Here is a 14,601-nt window from a genome sequence, read left to right on the forward strand (position 1 = left end):
GGTTGGGTATAATTTTTATCTCTTCTATTCAAAGAGAATCTCAGGCTTCAATGTCACCTGAGTGGTGTTCAAAACCTTTGAGTCCCATTGAAAGACTCTTAGTACCACCAGCAGTATGGTATCTAGGAAAACATGGGGAAGCAAAAAAACTGGAGAATCATGAAAAACAAGCAGTGGTGGAAATCCTGGTAAAGTGGCTGGCTAAGAAGCACTGTCCTTAGTGACTTTTTTACATAATAATTCCACAAAGTTGAATGCATGGTCAGTGTTCAGGTACCTTAATTATGACTATAGGCCTTTCATTTGTCCAGCTTTAAGTACACAATGGAACAAAGAGTTTGAAATCCAAGTACAATGTTTAGGGATGTTAATAGTCTAGCAATAAGTCAGATGAAAGTGGTGTCTTCTTTAGAACCACAAAAGGTGTAGTTTGTTTAACTGAGTACACTTGAACCCTATACAAAGTTTGGTTTAAGAAGAAAAGATGCACCATATCCAAAATGATATACTGGTTAAATGTTGCTCAGATTCCTGTTTCATGAATGGATGGATAAAATACCAAGTATCTCTGCACTGAATCAATTTACCCTTATCAGAAATGTCCTAACTCTTTTGGGGGAGATGTCTGCAAAACCCAAAAGGGGTGTCCACTAGAGAGCCTAAGGTGACTTCATGGACAAGCACAGTCATTAAACGATTGGTTGGTTGCTTGTTATTGGGAGAGACATGGTTGACAAGGACAGGAATGGAGAAAGGTTGGTTGGTTTTGGTTTTAAGCTTTTAAAATGGCCTAATGTATGTGAAAATATGTCCAAATGGCTATCAGGGTTAATGAGATCTACAATATTATGCTAAAAAAAAAAAAATCTCATTACAGTTTTAACTAGTAAATCCAAATTCCTCAAGAAACATTTGAGAAAAGAGAAAAAGTAGTCCATTTACCTAAGATAAATTCTCTTAACATTTTTCTCTAATTTGCTTCAGCTTTCATGATGCATACTGAGCTTCATCATATGTGAATAACGAGCAAATCTTGACAGGTCTGTATTTTCCATTTTGAAATTATTAACTACAGAACTACAGTGCACCACAAAGCTACATCACACCACTTTTCCATTCACATTGTATTAAAATACTAAATACCTAATTTACAACCCCCAAACAGAGCTACAAGAGCAGCCAGTGTATCGGAAGAAGATATTTTGTCCTTCTCTGACACCCAGATGACATATTTAATACACTGCTAGCACTGTAAATCACATAGACACCCTTTTCTATTTAACAGAGAAGTATTAGTATTCTCTTAAAGCTGTACTTTTTTTGTGATAGCACTTGCTACTTCATGCAGCAGTCAACAGAACTCTGTATCAAGATAGATCATTGTGTAAGCAGAAAGAAAATACGCAAGTTTTCAATTCCAAAACCACTTCAGCTGCAGTACAGACACAACAATACTTGCTTTCAATAGCTAAGGGAAAAAAAAAACAGATTAATAGACATACCAGTCAAATTGCTGTAACTTCAAATCCAGTAGAACAATGGCAAACTGCCCAAAGGAAATGCCCAAAATATTTGATTTGAACTATGCTGAAGGACAGTGAATTGCACATAGTGAGTTTTTAGCCTCAACAATCATGATTAAATCCCCTGTGTTTAAAATGGGGGGAAAAATATTGCTACTGCTAAATATTCCTTGTCCAGCAGGCAAAATTTAGGCAGAGATGTTTTACAGGACATATTCTATCTATAAGTAATTAACACCTCTCTGAGAAGTTCATTTACATAACCTTTAGTAATGTCCTCAGAGTTTAAATTGTATTTTCCATGTCATTTTTAGATGGTGCACAATGTGCACAATGTTGCTGTTAAACAGTAATGGCAGTCCTTAAAAAATAATCGAATAGATCCTGAAGTTATCTGCAAGATGTAATTACACATTCAGCAACACAGTTTATGGTGTACACCTGCACATCATATCTGCAATTGATCAAAAATGAATAGGTATATTTGTTCTGAATTTAACACAAGGATTCTATGAATCTTCTTATCAAATCTCTCATCAATCACTTTTCAATGAAATATGTAGCACTGGCTTAATTTTAAACACATCAGTAGTTCCAGAACAGTCTCCTAAAAATCAAGGTTATCCAAATGGTTAGAGATAAGCATGGGCTCAGTTTTTTGGTGTTATTGCGGCCTCATGAGTTTTCAAAAAAGCTGTTTAGAAAATACATCATATGTTACTTGATGATGTTGTGAAATGGATAAGGATGAATATTTTTAGGGGGGGACTAGTTTTGTATCAAAAGATGTTCTGGAATTTAAAACCCCTAGAAGTTGGAGTGCCTATTAACTCCTCTTTAATAACCATAAAACAGTGGCAAGGGCAAGTTAAGTTTTAGTTATAAAGAGAGAGATGTAACTCATGGGGTTACCCCAGTCAGTTTATCTAATTGGTTTTTATAGAGATATATAATGAAATTGTGTTGGCCAAATTTAAAGACTCAGAATGGGACTTAACTCTTCTAACATTAATCACCCCAAAAGGGAGATATCTAGCGACAGTCTAGACAAGAAGCTTAGATCATATGAAGCAAAAAGAGGGCTCCTCATTTAGATTCATTACCCTTGTTTATAACAGGGTCTAGATGACTAGCAGATTACATTGCTGCATTTAGCTTTTACATAGCTAGACAAGAGAAAATGGAATGTGTCCCTAGAAGTTGGAGTGCCTATCAGCTCCTCTTTAATAACCATAAAACGGTGGCAAGCGCAAGTTAAGTTTTAGTTATAAAGAGAGAGATGTAACTACAATAAATGATATAATGTCCTAGACCATTTCTGTCAAAGAGGGCAGTTGAGTAAAGATTTTAAACACGCATTTAACTTTAAAGCATCTGCTCAAAGCATTTGCTTAAGTTTTACTGGAATACATACTTAAATTTCATCACTGTGATTCACTTCTTAACTGCCATATGCAGTAAAGGGCTGAGCAGCTAAAGCCACAGTTCTTAAATGTTTTAGACTGAGTAATTTTTTTCTTTTCCATAATAGTTAGCTTCACCTTCATCTTACATCTCACACATCTAAACCCCTTCACTTCAGCCAACGCTCCCCTATCACTTTGTATTCACCCCGTGTGCACGTTGTATGTGGGAGCAATTATCTGAGCTGTTTTGCCCTAGCATGCCTCATGCAGCCTAACACCTACAAAACCTTCATGTCACTTCCTCTGAAGGCCTCCTCTCGCCAACACCAGAAACCCCCTTCCACCTCAAGGCAACCGCCTCATATTTTCCTTCCCCATTATCACACCCTTGCAGAGATGTCTCCCATTAATGCAGCCCCCCAGCTGCCTTCGGTGAACTCTTAGGCTGCCTCAGCAGGCAGGAGCACAGGGGTTGTCCCAAGACCAGCTTGGAGCAAGGACAAAGTGGGGGAAATTAAAGCAGGTGCCTGAACAGTTGCAACTGCCAGACACACAGTCTTTATTCATGCTCATCTCCCATCCCTTGATCCCACTGGCTAAAGGCAAACACAACACTATTTAACTGCCAAAAAAAAAAGAGATGTTACAGTGGAGGTCAGAAGGAAAGGGAACAGGAATGAGAGAAACTGTGTGAGAAGGAAATGAGGAAGGAAATAGGCAAAGGCTGGGTGAAATTTCCTGGAGTTTCTCTTGACCTCTCTGTGCTCCCTGAACTTCCCAGTCTGAAGACTGTCAGTCTGAAATGGGAGACCAGTCACCTCACAATACAAAACTAGCTGAAATAACCTCTAAACTCAGCTTCCGCAGATGGTGCCATGATCTGGGGAGTAACCCAGCTATCAAAGAAGCTAAGTCTTCTCCAATTTCAAAAGAAAAAAAAATTGTGCTGTCTTTTAGTTTTAGAGATGGAAATTAGATCATATATTTTCATTACTGATTCCTTGAATCAAAATGCGTGTCTTCTCAGGAGCAGGGACCAGACTCAGACCCAGTCCCTATCACAGATCTGAAAACAGTGAGCTTGTTATCCAGAATGAGCTCTAGGAAGGAGCTATCATGCCATGAACCCCAACTTTACTGTTTGGGTTTGCAGGTAAGTAGGCAGCCAAATGCAGGAGGGATCTGGGACAAGAGGTGCCCCTTCCTCCTCAGGATTTCTCAGCAGTTGGCATGACTGTTTTTCCTGAGTGTGCTGCCTGTTATGAAGCTTCTTCCTCAGCACTTAACTTACTCTGTTTACTTCACTGGGAAATGTGGTTTGTGAATTCACCCGCACTGTCCCCAGAGCTGAGCTGAGTGCACAGTTAGACATCACATACCTTGCTCCATTGGGATACTGGAGTCTTCACCACAGGGATTTGCCCAAACCCACAAAAAACATATTTTGGGAGCAAGGAGTTGAATCTGGTTGCCCTATATTGTAGGCTAGTAATTGACAAACTTTTTCTCTTATGGCAAACAACAGTCTTTTCAAGAGGTCTTGGGTATCCACGGAGCTGAGCAAGCACTAGAGGCTGCCTGCGTTATATGGCAAAGAGAGGTCACAGCACTTTGCTGTGGCTCCTTTGAGCACAGAGCCTGTTGAAGACCACAAGCCAGTGAGAGACCATTTCCCTTGGTTCTCATAGTTTATAAAACTGCTGTCCTCAGCTAACGTGGTCAACAGATACAGTGGAACAAAGATACAGCTGAGCAGTAACAAATGACATAGGATTTTTTTTTTCCCAAAGCTTTGAAACTTAAAGGTGCTAATGTTTTTGTTGCTAGAATAAGCAACAAGACAGAAGCCTCTGCCAGGATGCTGCCATCTGGAAATGAGAATCTGGACAACATGATGTATACTTGTCTACATCTTTCCTGCTGGTATATACTGGATATGGAGAGTGTCTTACTATGCAGGATTAATTCAACTTATTGTATAAAATTCACAAAATTCTGAAGTGCTTATTTGTGTCTGCAGATATTGAAGTTCTGTCTATTTTGAGAGCAGACAAAACTGTATTTGGGATCTGGATATATATTTTAAAAATGCAGTTTGAGATACTGTGCTAGCAATATTTCCAATAGAACACTTTATTACAGTATCTAAAAGATATCTTTATTCACCTTCAGTCCTGAGTATCCAGACTTCTTGGTATTTTTTATTCTTGTGCTGTACATTATTTAATAAAGTGGCTGAGGGTAAGTAGGGTCTAATTACATGCACTGCATAAGGAACAATGTTTGGCACAGGTTTTTCTATTACATAGTTCCCCCCAGATGGTACATTTGGGGCTGTGATCTAAACCAAAATTTGTCTCCATGTACGCAGCATAAAGATGATTTGTCTCATTGACAGCTATTTTCTTCTTGTTCTGTTTCTAATCTTAGAATACACACATATAAGCACTCACGAAGATAAGCACAAATTTGCACGTGCTTTATACATTTTAAAATGCAATTACTTTCCTGACAGTTGTTTTAATACCTGATCAATTCAGAGCCAAGATTTGGCGAAATTGCTTTGTTTTCATGAGCATAGCAATCAATCAGAAAACAGACTGAGATCTTTTATCATTGATATTTCTGGGCAATTGTCAAAAAAATTGATAGTTGAGATTTTCTTCAACAAAGAATATCCTTACCATACCACTCTCCATGAAACTCAAACAAGTTTTGTTTTGTTTTGTTTTGTTTTGTTTTGTTTTTGTTTTTGTTTTTTTTGTGAGCTACATACAGAGGAGAAGCCTTGCCTTTTGTGGGGGGTAGGAAGCAGCAGGGGGAACTGAATTAGCAGGATAACACACACCAGGGCCTGCAGAAGAGGCTGAACTTGAGCCTGGATTCCCCTGAAAATGAGGAGATGGTGGCTCTGAAATTAAAGGGCTAATAATTATCCATGACTAATTTATCTTGATGTTGAAGTTCATGTTACTCAGGGCAGGTAATATATGTCGTAAAGCATGGGTGGTGAGGGTCTGCTGCGTGGACACTTTGGGACATGCCTTGGACATCACTGATATTGGCTTTTGACACCTATCCTGAGATAACAAGCTGAAATTAGGTTGAACTAGGGCTTCTCTAAAGCAAAGGAAAGATGCTCAGTTTACTTTTCCATCACTCTATTACATCCAAGAACTCTATTCAACTCCTTCTTTCCCAAAGAAGGCCAATTCTGTACTGTCAGACAGCCCCAGTCCCCAGAGTTTAGCCAAATTCTGCCATCAGTTGCACCAGTGAAGTCATGAGGGAGTGTTGGCCCTATCAAGACATCACGTGAATTACTAAGAACAGAATTTTGCCTTCCTTCTGTGCCTATAGTGACTTCTTTTTTTCACTTGAACAGTTTTTATGGTAGAGCAGTTTTTTTTGTTTTTTTTGTTTTTTTTGCTGATGTGTAGTAAAATACTTTTACTGTGGTTAGTTTAATTTTTAATTTAATTTTAATTTTTTAATTTTTAATTTAATTTTAAAAAATCAATTTGTTTCTTTCTACGCAGTATGTTGGAGCTGAAAACCATAATGTACTATTACTTCGGGTCACTGCTTAACTTCTTTTGACCCTCTTGCCCATGAATATTCCCTGGAGTTTATTACTGCAATCTATATCATGGATTTTTGTAAGTAAACTTATATATTTCTTGTTCTTTAGTAACCACTATCGCAGTTTTTAAGAACAATGATAAATTTTTAGGGCAAAAGCAATTTACCACATGCAGGAACACAATATCGGTTAGACACTTTTCATGAATTCCCACGTACACTGCTTTGTACTGTAGAGCTTTCAGGAGGAAAGTGAGAGATGTGGCTATTAGACAAAGCAATGCAAAATGAGGAAAGAAAAACAGGCAGAGCACAGTGCATAGGGAAAATAGGACACATGAATGAACACTGTTGTGTCCTTTGGAACAATTCTGAGCTAAACACCCGCTATTGCACATCACAGCTTCTTCAATCAGAAGGAAGAAGAAAACAAAGGTGCCAAAATCCTGCAGGCTGTTAAGCTTCTGGAAAACACTCCAAGTCTGACAAATTACTGATAATATTAAATTTCTTGTGATACAGGGAGGTCTTTAAGAGCTACTTAAGGCATGGCAAGGGAATTGGAGAGTAGCACTAAGAACAACCCAGGATTTCCATCCTGACTGCATGGAAACAGTCAGCCGGGGAGTGCTTTCCCTACAGGCAGCCCCGCAGAGCTGAGCACAGCGCAGCAGCCGGCTTGCTTCCGGTGCAGAGGAGCTGTAGCTAGACCTTTTGCTGTTTTGTTTTGACAGATGTACATATTCTTACAGTTATCACAAGACCACTAAGTTATAAAAGACTCCTGCCTGAGTATTTGTACATCTGCATTCACCAAATTCATCTGTTATGCCATGCTAAAATATCTATCACTCTCCTCATCAACATGAAGCTGTTTTGTGTTGGGACTTCCAATACCTCATTACTAGTAGAAAAAAATTCTTTTTATGCTAATGCATTATATAAAATGGATGAGATGCCAGAGTTTCCTTCAGTGTTTATCCAGTCTGGATACTCTGTAATATTATTTCTTATTATTCTAGCACCAATGTATTTTACACATTATAGCAATATAACGATGCTGCATTAGTCACACCACCAATTCTCACTCTACCTATCAAAGCAGCCTTTAGATAACTTCCAGATGAGACATGACAGTGAATAATCCATTATCCTCTTTGCTGGTTCTTTTGTCTTCTGAACAAAGGATTTGATTCAAATTACTAAACTGATTTCAAGATGTAGCAGTTAGGACTAGCAGTTTGAAAATGTTTTTTCCATGCTTGAATGGAATGAATGAGCCTCTTCTACGTGCTCTAGGGAAAGAGGACAGTGTGTGGAGAGTGGGATGAAAAATGACCTGATTTAGTAAAGGAAAACTGTTGCAGGGAGTGATGATAATATGGGGGGGGGGGGGAAGCAGGGAGGATGAACGGTATTTGAGGAAGGTGGGGAAAATGTTTTAATATCCCTGTTCTTTGTCTGCATATCATAAGAAAAAAAATCAGACAACCTCAGAGTATGGCCTGCAGCTTGAGGGGGGTCACAATTCGCCCAGGTGCTGAGGCATGGAGATAGCACCATTTATTGCACAGCCACCTTTCCCAAGCAGTGTTGCACCTCACAGCCTTCTCAGTGTCACCCTCAACCTAGCTCTGTAAGGTAAGGACATGGTATTTTATTTTAGCTTAGGAGAAGGGAATCTGCATTTCTGGTGGCTTGCAAAAAGTCTGATAAAGCAAGAGGTGAGCTCAATTCTCCTGAATCCCAAGCTAACATTGTAACTTCTGGGTCCATACGTTTCCTCTCCTACTTAGAGTTACATCTGCTTGAGAATCTTGATAAATCACACTAATGAGACTGCTTGTAATTATCTCTCTCTCCACTAATCTTAGAGAACATATTTACCCTCATCTTCCCATGTATGAGCCATGCTGTCCTTCAGCTGCAATTGCATCATGCTTAGTAGGCATTACAAAAAACTGTTTGTATGAGTGATTGTATTAGGAAAACATGTTTTCTAGATTCATAGGCAGAACAGAAGACTATATATATATATTTAAAAATATATATATATATAAACTCTTTTTAAAATTTTAAAGCTTCAAAAATAGCTGTTATTTTAGAAAGTAAAATAAAATGTTGACAATTTTTCTTATTTTGCTGTTATTTGAAAGATTCAAGCAGATAGGAAAAGAAGGAAGGTCAGCACGTTAAAACAGCTTCTCCTCTGAAAATCAGTATCTGTCCACAAACCGTAGATGCCAAGATTTAAAAGGACTTGCACACATCACATCCATGACTCCATGCATCATTTGTATAGCCTACTTTTAATTTTCTTACCTTCCATCATTTGATTGCTGAAGTAAGAGCTGCAGTTAGAGTCTGTCCAGACAGACAGTGAGCTCTGCAGAAGGGAGTCAATCACTGGAGAAGCAAACTAAATGGGAATTATCTTCCTAGAGGCACTCTGTCTATATCTTGAGCACTGAATTCCTGGCTTCTGCAAACTTAGACTATAGTTACTGAAATGGAGAAAAACTGCAACAGAAAACACAGAAAAAAAATTGAAGAGGAAGTCAGAGATAGTTATAAGCATGCAGAGCTGTATTTCAACACAACTAGAGAACCTGTCTTTAAGGAGAACAGGAGAACCTGTCTTTAAGCTCATGCCAAGAGCTGGTGGTATTTCACAGTGGCTACCTAATAACATTTTAAAATGAACTGTGATAGTGTAATGACCCTTCAGAAGATCAGATACTCAGTATGCTAAATAAAACTTGCATCATTCATGACGGAAGGAATTAACTCAACTCTTTTGCTAATAAAGAAGTCTGGTCTCACATTGCCTCTCACAGCAGACAGAAGTGTACACACACACACACGCACACACACATCCCTACCTTTTTCTCCTCCAAATTAAATTTGTAAAAACCTCCAAGTTTTAGTTATGCTAGCTGACAGTTACATATCATCTCATTGTTATTCAACAAAAGTAAAGGTAGTGCATAGTAACATGTTAGACTTCAGCTCATTTATGTTCATGAAAACTTAAATGACGTGTTCTTAAAGGATCGAGAGCATGAAGGAAACTGTGCTCTTCTCATCACTATCTGAATAGTCAACCTTCACCTGCTGAAAAATTGCAGACAAGTCATTCAGAGGGTTGTTCTGAAGAAGGACTGTTAAATCCAGCCATGTGCTTCTGTAATATCTGAGATCCTCAAACAGACTCAACTGACATAATTCTCAGTGACATCCAAGTAATTAAATTCAGCTCACACCAGGTGAAAACCTTTCTCTAACATCTTAACCCTAAAAGACTTTTTGCCTGGTATCGGGCTGGAGTTCTAATGTTGATTTCCAGGAAGAGTTTGCATTCAGCAATAGAAGAAAGTGAAAATATTCTAAAATTGCTGTAGTTAAGTAACACAAACAAAAAATCAGGAGGTCCAAGTCAACTGCATATGCAATTTTTTCTTCCCAGACTGCAACCAGCTATTATTTTCTACACACTAGATCAGTGGCCTGTCCTAGGTAGATTGCCTCAGGGCTGCTGAAATTGCAGTGCTATGTGACTGATGCTAGCCAAGCAACTCTCCCTGAGGTCCTGTGCACTTAATTTTATTCAGGCCAATGTAATTAACCTTGCAAGGAACATAGGTAGATGAGAATGTAAGACCTCACCCACCTCAGTTTCAGTGACTGAAAAAAATATTATTACTTATATGAACTGGTATGAGTAATAGTTGGAGTGCTGAACAAAATATTGAATTAAAAAAAAAAAAACTGTTCTCTTTCCTAGGTGAAAAATTGCAGATGTATCCAAAACTTGAAAATTAAAGGACAGAAAATGCTAGTATGCTTTGAGAAAAACTTTGGGAGACCTACTCTACTGTCAAACCTCTAAAAATATATACATAATTCACTTTAATGATAAAGAGATTGTAAATCTTTGAGCTATGTTTGACAGATGTATTTGTACAGTCTACAGTTCATAACTTTCTTGCTTCAAAGCACTATCCTTCATGAGAAGAAAAATAGATAAGGAGGATGCAAAGAGAAAAAAATAAAGCAGGAAAGAAATGGATGACAGATTATAAAGGAGAGAAGTTTCATTTTCAGAATAAAGTTTGATTTGTGCCACTGATTAACTAGCATCTTTAAGGGGCCATTCCATGCCATGTCAAAATTTGCAGCTGCCGAAATACCTGATAAGATAAAGATTCCTCAGACTGTGTCCAAAGGCATTAGTATTAGCTGTTTAGGCTTCTTATTTGATTAGTGAAAGGAATAAATAAGCAAATTACTGCTTTTGCATCATTTGCTTGCCTGATATTATTAAATAGCTACTTGTTGCCAACACAGCAGCATTGGCTGAGGAGAAACCATAACTGAGTCATGACTTCATAAGTTAAATAACTTCAGTTAATGTTTCCATGTATCTTGTTTCTAAAAAATCATTAAGTGCTTCCAAATTTGATTTAAAAATTAGCCTTTTTCTTTTGTTTGCTAATATTCAAACACAGCTAGTTTAAGATGTTATTTGTATTTTCATTAAAAGAAAAAAACTCTGTTTTACAATCTATGCATGCAAAACCTGTTTTCTGTATGTAGCACTCATTGTGAACTACAAATAAAAGGGCCTAATTCTTTTTTAGGTTAGTTGGGCAATTCTTGATGCTTGTAGTTGGGCCACTGACGTCAAACTTCATTGTGAAATGTAAAACTGTGACGGTTATAATCTCAGAAAATTGTTATTATTTACTGAGTATATATCTTCTGCATGTTTTTACTATTTACTTATCTTGGACATCCAACTTTAACTGATAACATGACCATACTGGCAATATCTCTGGAGACTTATTTCTTCAGCACTGTGTTAATGAAAGAGATGCAACAAATTGAGATTTCAACCAAACATTACAATCCATCCAGAAGTTCATACCCAGTCCCTGAAAAAAGACAACTCCTATTGATTTCATTAGACTTCACTTAATGGCTTCATACTTCATTACTGTGATTTTTATTTTTTTTTTCTGATCACATGAAATAAGAGTGTTCAAAATTCATGTTAGGAGAAAGAATTTGCCAGAGAAGTACACAAATATTTCTGAATGAATCTCAAGACCCTACTTTAACAACTGTAACCAGAAAATTTTTGCATGAGCTGCTACATTGAGTTGGACAATTAACTATGTAACAAGAATAAAGAAGCTTAGCATAATACCAGGTTTCCTGAAGATGTTAGCTGCCTCACTTTTACTTGAACTAGAGTCATTTACGCTCAGATTTGTTGCAACAAATGGCCCTTGGAGGCAATATCCAGACACAATTTGGTGTGAAACTCAATCCAATTTCTGAGATTTCCAAATCCGATTGTCTGAGATTTCAAGCACCCAACAGGTTTGTCAGAAAAACCATTTTGTTTAGATAGCTGACAGAAGGAGGACTTCTGATTTATCAGAAATGCCTGAGCTCATTTTAAATACCATGTCAGATTAATGGGAAAATTAGAAGATTTATTCTAGCAAAAGTAAAAGGCTTAGGTCAATCACAAAATTGGAAACTAAGCTACAAAAAGGGGGGAAAAAATCAATAAAATGTGGTTCTAAATCATGCTTACCTGTAAGCTTCCTACTTAGCTGCTCCAGTAACTTGGCTGGCACAAGGCAGACCTGGCTTGTTAGCATCTCCGAGGCTGGCTTGTCTTGGAGAACCTTTTGAGTTTGTATCTATGTTGAGGCTGTTGCTGGAATCTCCTTCCCTTCTCCTTTCAGATCTCTCTTCCTAATTCTATTACCCTGTACAACTACACTGAGATAGCCCTTCATCAGTTATGCCTGTGATAACTTGGTTTTCTCCTCCCCCTGCTCTCTATGTTGCATAAAGCAAATGCAGCAATTTTGGACATTTCCTGGGCTCATCTCCGGGATTTAATGTGCTCTTTAATTAGCACTAGCTAAATAGCCTTTCTGCAAGCGTTAATGTTTTCAAGACTGTTAAATGAAAAATAAGAGCAGTAAATGCGTATTATTAAACTCCTTAATCTCTAGGTCTATAGCAAAATATCCCCAGGGGCAACATGCGACATAACACACCTGTCAAATGTACTACTCTTTATAAAAGTGTTTTTGTTTTTGTTTTTCCAGAATCATTTTGCTGGCCTCCATCTTTTGATAGTGTTAGGTGCCTGCAGTACCACAAAACAAAGCAGCATAAATAGGGTCATCCTGAGGTAAACATCTTAAGTAGTTGAACTGTTGCAGTTGAGTTTAAAAGAGGATGTAATCATCTCTCTTTGCACCATCTAGACATTTGAAAGGGTTGTCAAGACTACAAATACAGCTTACCAAGAATCTGCTTTTGCTCCACAGGAAGAACTAAATCTTTGAGATCAAAGTCTCAAGATAAACACTTAGCTGGGCTGGATTTCTGACATGAAAAATTATCAAGTAAGGGTTACCCTTCACTGGACTCTTATGCACAGTTTTTCTCATTAGGCACACAGCCAGGCTCCATTGTGCATGCAGAAGTTGTAAAGGATCACATCTGGATGGTTTTACAGTGGCTGAGCTGTTCAGGAAAAGATCAGACAAACGTGTAGAGACCAGCCACAGGGAAACCTGACTGCAAAAAGGAGTGGGAGCAGTCAGAAAGCAGGAGTTATTGTCTGGGACAAGCCCCTTGACTGGCAGATGGGTACACCTACCTTTGGAGAAATAATTCTTGTGTTTCTGAGAGGTCGGAACCACTATAAAAACATTTCTAATCTGCAATATCCAGGTAGGGACCACTTCAACGCAAGACAAAAATGTGACCTCTTTCTGCTCTAGCCTCCAAAAGTTTCAGGAGCATTCTCCCCATCTTAAAGACTTCCCTGGCAAAGGAAATATTTTAACAGCAAGTGGAAGGAAGAAAACAAGGTAATCCGCTTTGAAGAAATATCCCCAGCTTGAGCCTGCTGTCAACACATGTCACAGTGGCATTTTGCAAATCTGCTGTGCATTCCTACACACCTTGTATGTGTCATGCATTTTAAGGCTGTCCATCACAACAGAGGGGAAACATGCAACATATAGGTGAAATCTAAGCCAAAGCAGCTTCTAAATAACTAGTCCTGACGTTGCTGTGTATTTCTCATCTTTGCAGCCAGACTAGGTCTGTAGTGAAGATGGTTTAGCCTAGTTCAATGAAATCAGGGTTAAAAAACACCTCCAGCAAGCTCTGCTTTCTGCCGGTGCAGGCTGCAGCCTCTGTGGCTGGCTTGGCAAGCCCCTTTGCCACTTGCCTGCCAAGGCAGGGCCCTGGTGCCAGCTTTTTGGACGCAGGCTGCTGGCACGTTTCCATAGCAGGTTTTGTGGTCTGCACATGCCACTCCTACATGATGTCCTGTGGGGCCCAGGCCCCTTAGGACAGTCACATGCAGGAGGCACATGCAGAGATCGTATGAACAGAGGTAACTGGGGATCAGAGAGGACTAGGATGACTATCCAGAAGCTGAAAATTTGTCTCTTTCTCCTTGAATGGTGAAAGCCTCTTCCAAAGCATTCTGTATCCATTTAGGCCTTCAAACTTTTCTGTTCATTAAAATTGTGCAGATGAAAATAAAATGGACTTAAGCATGACCTTAGGCCATTAGCTAGACTGAGTTAGCTAGTGAAGTTTGCTTATTCGTTTGTTGGTGAACAAAGACCCTCCAATACTGCTCCTTGAAAGCAGGAAAATTCCAGTCACCAGCTTTACGGAAGAGCTACTGTGAGTGTGTAGACAAATGCAATACAGGTGAAAACACAGACCCCTAATACAGTGAAATGCTGCACTGTTTTTCAGAAAAGAGTACAAGTTGTCCAATAGGACTTGTGTGTTTTTCTAACCTATGCAAATACCACATTTATATATCAGGCCAGAACAAAAACAGGACTTACATATTTAATGAGAGAGGGGGAAAAAAAGGCTGTAGAAAGAGGAAAGGTCAACACACAAAAAGTTTGCATTGCGCTGTCAGGGAGATGAAAATACAAAGGATCTTGGAAGTCAAATATGTAGCTCAATTCCAGAGAGGATTGGGAGAAAGAGGGAAATTGAGATGAGGGGATAAAGTGTTGGAG

Source organism: Apteryx mantelli, chromosome 2 (genome assembly GCF_036417845.1).
Source record: "Apteryx mantelli isolate bAptMan1 chromosome 2, bAptMan1.hap1, whole genome shotgun sequence".
NCBI lineage: Eukaryota > Metazoa > Chordata > Aves > Apterygiformes > Apterygidae > Apteryx > Apteryx mantelli.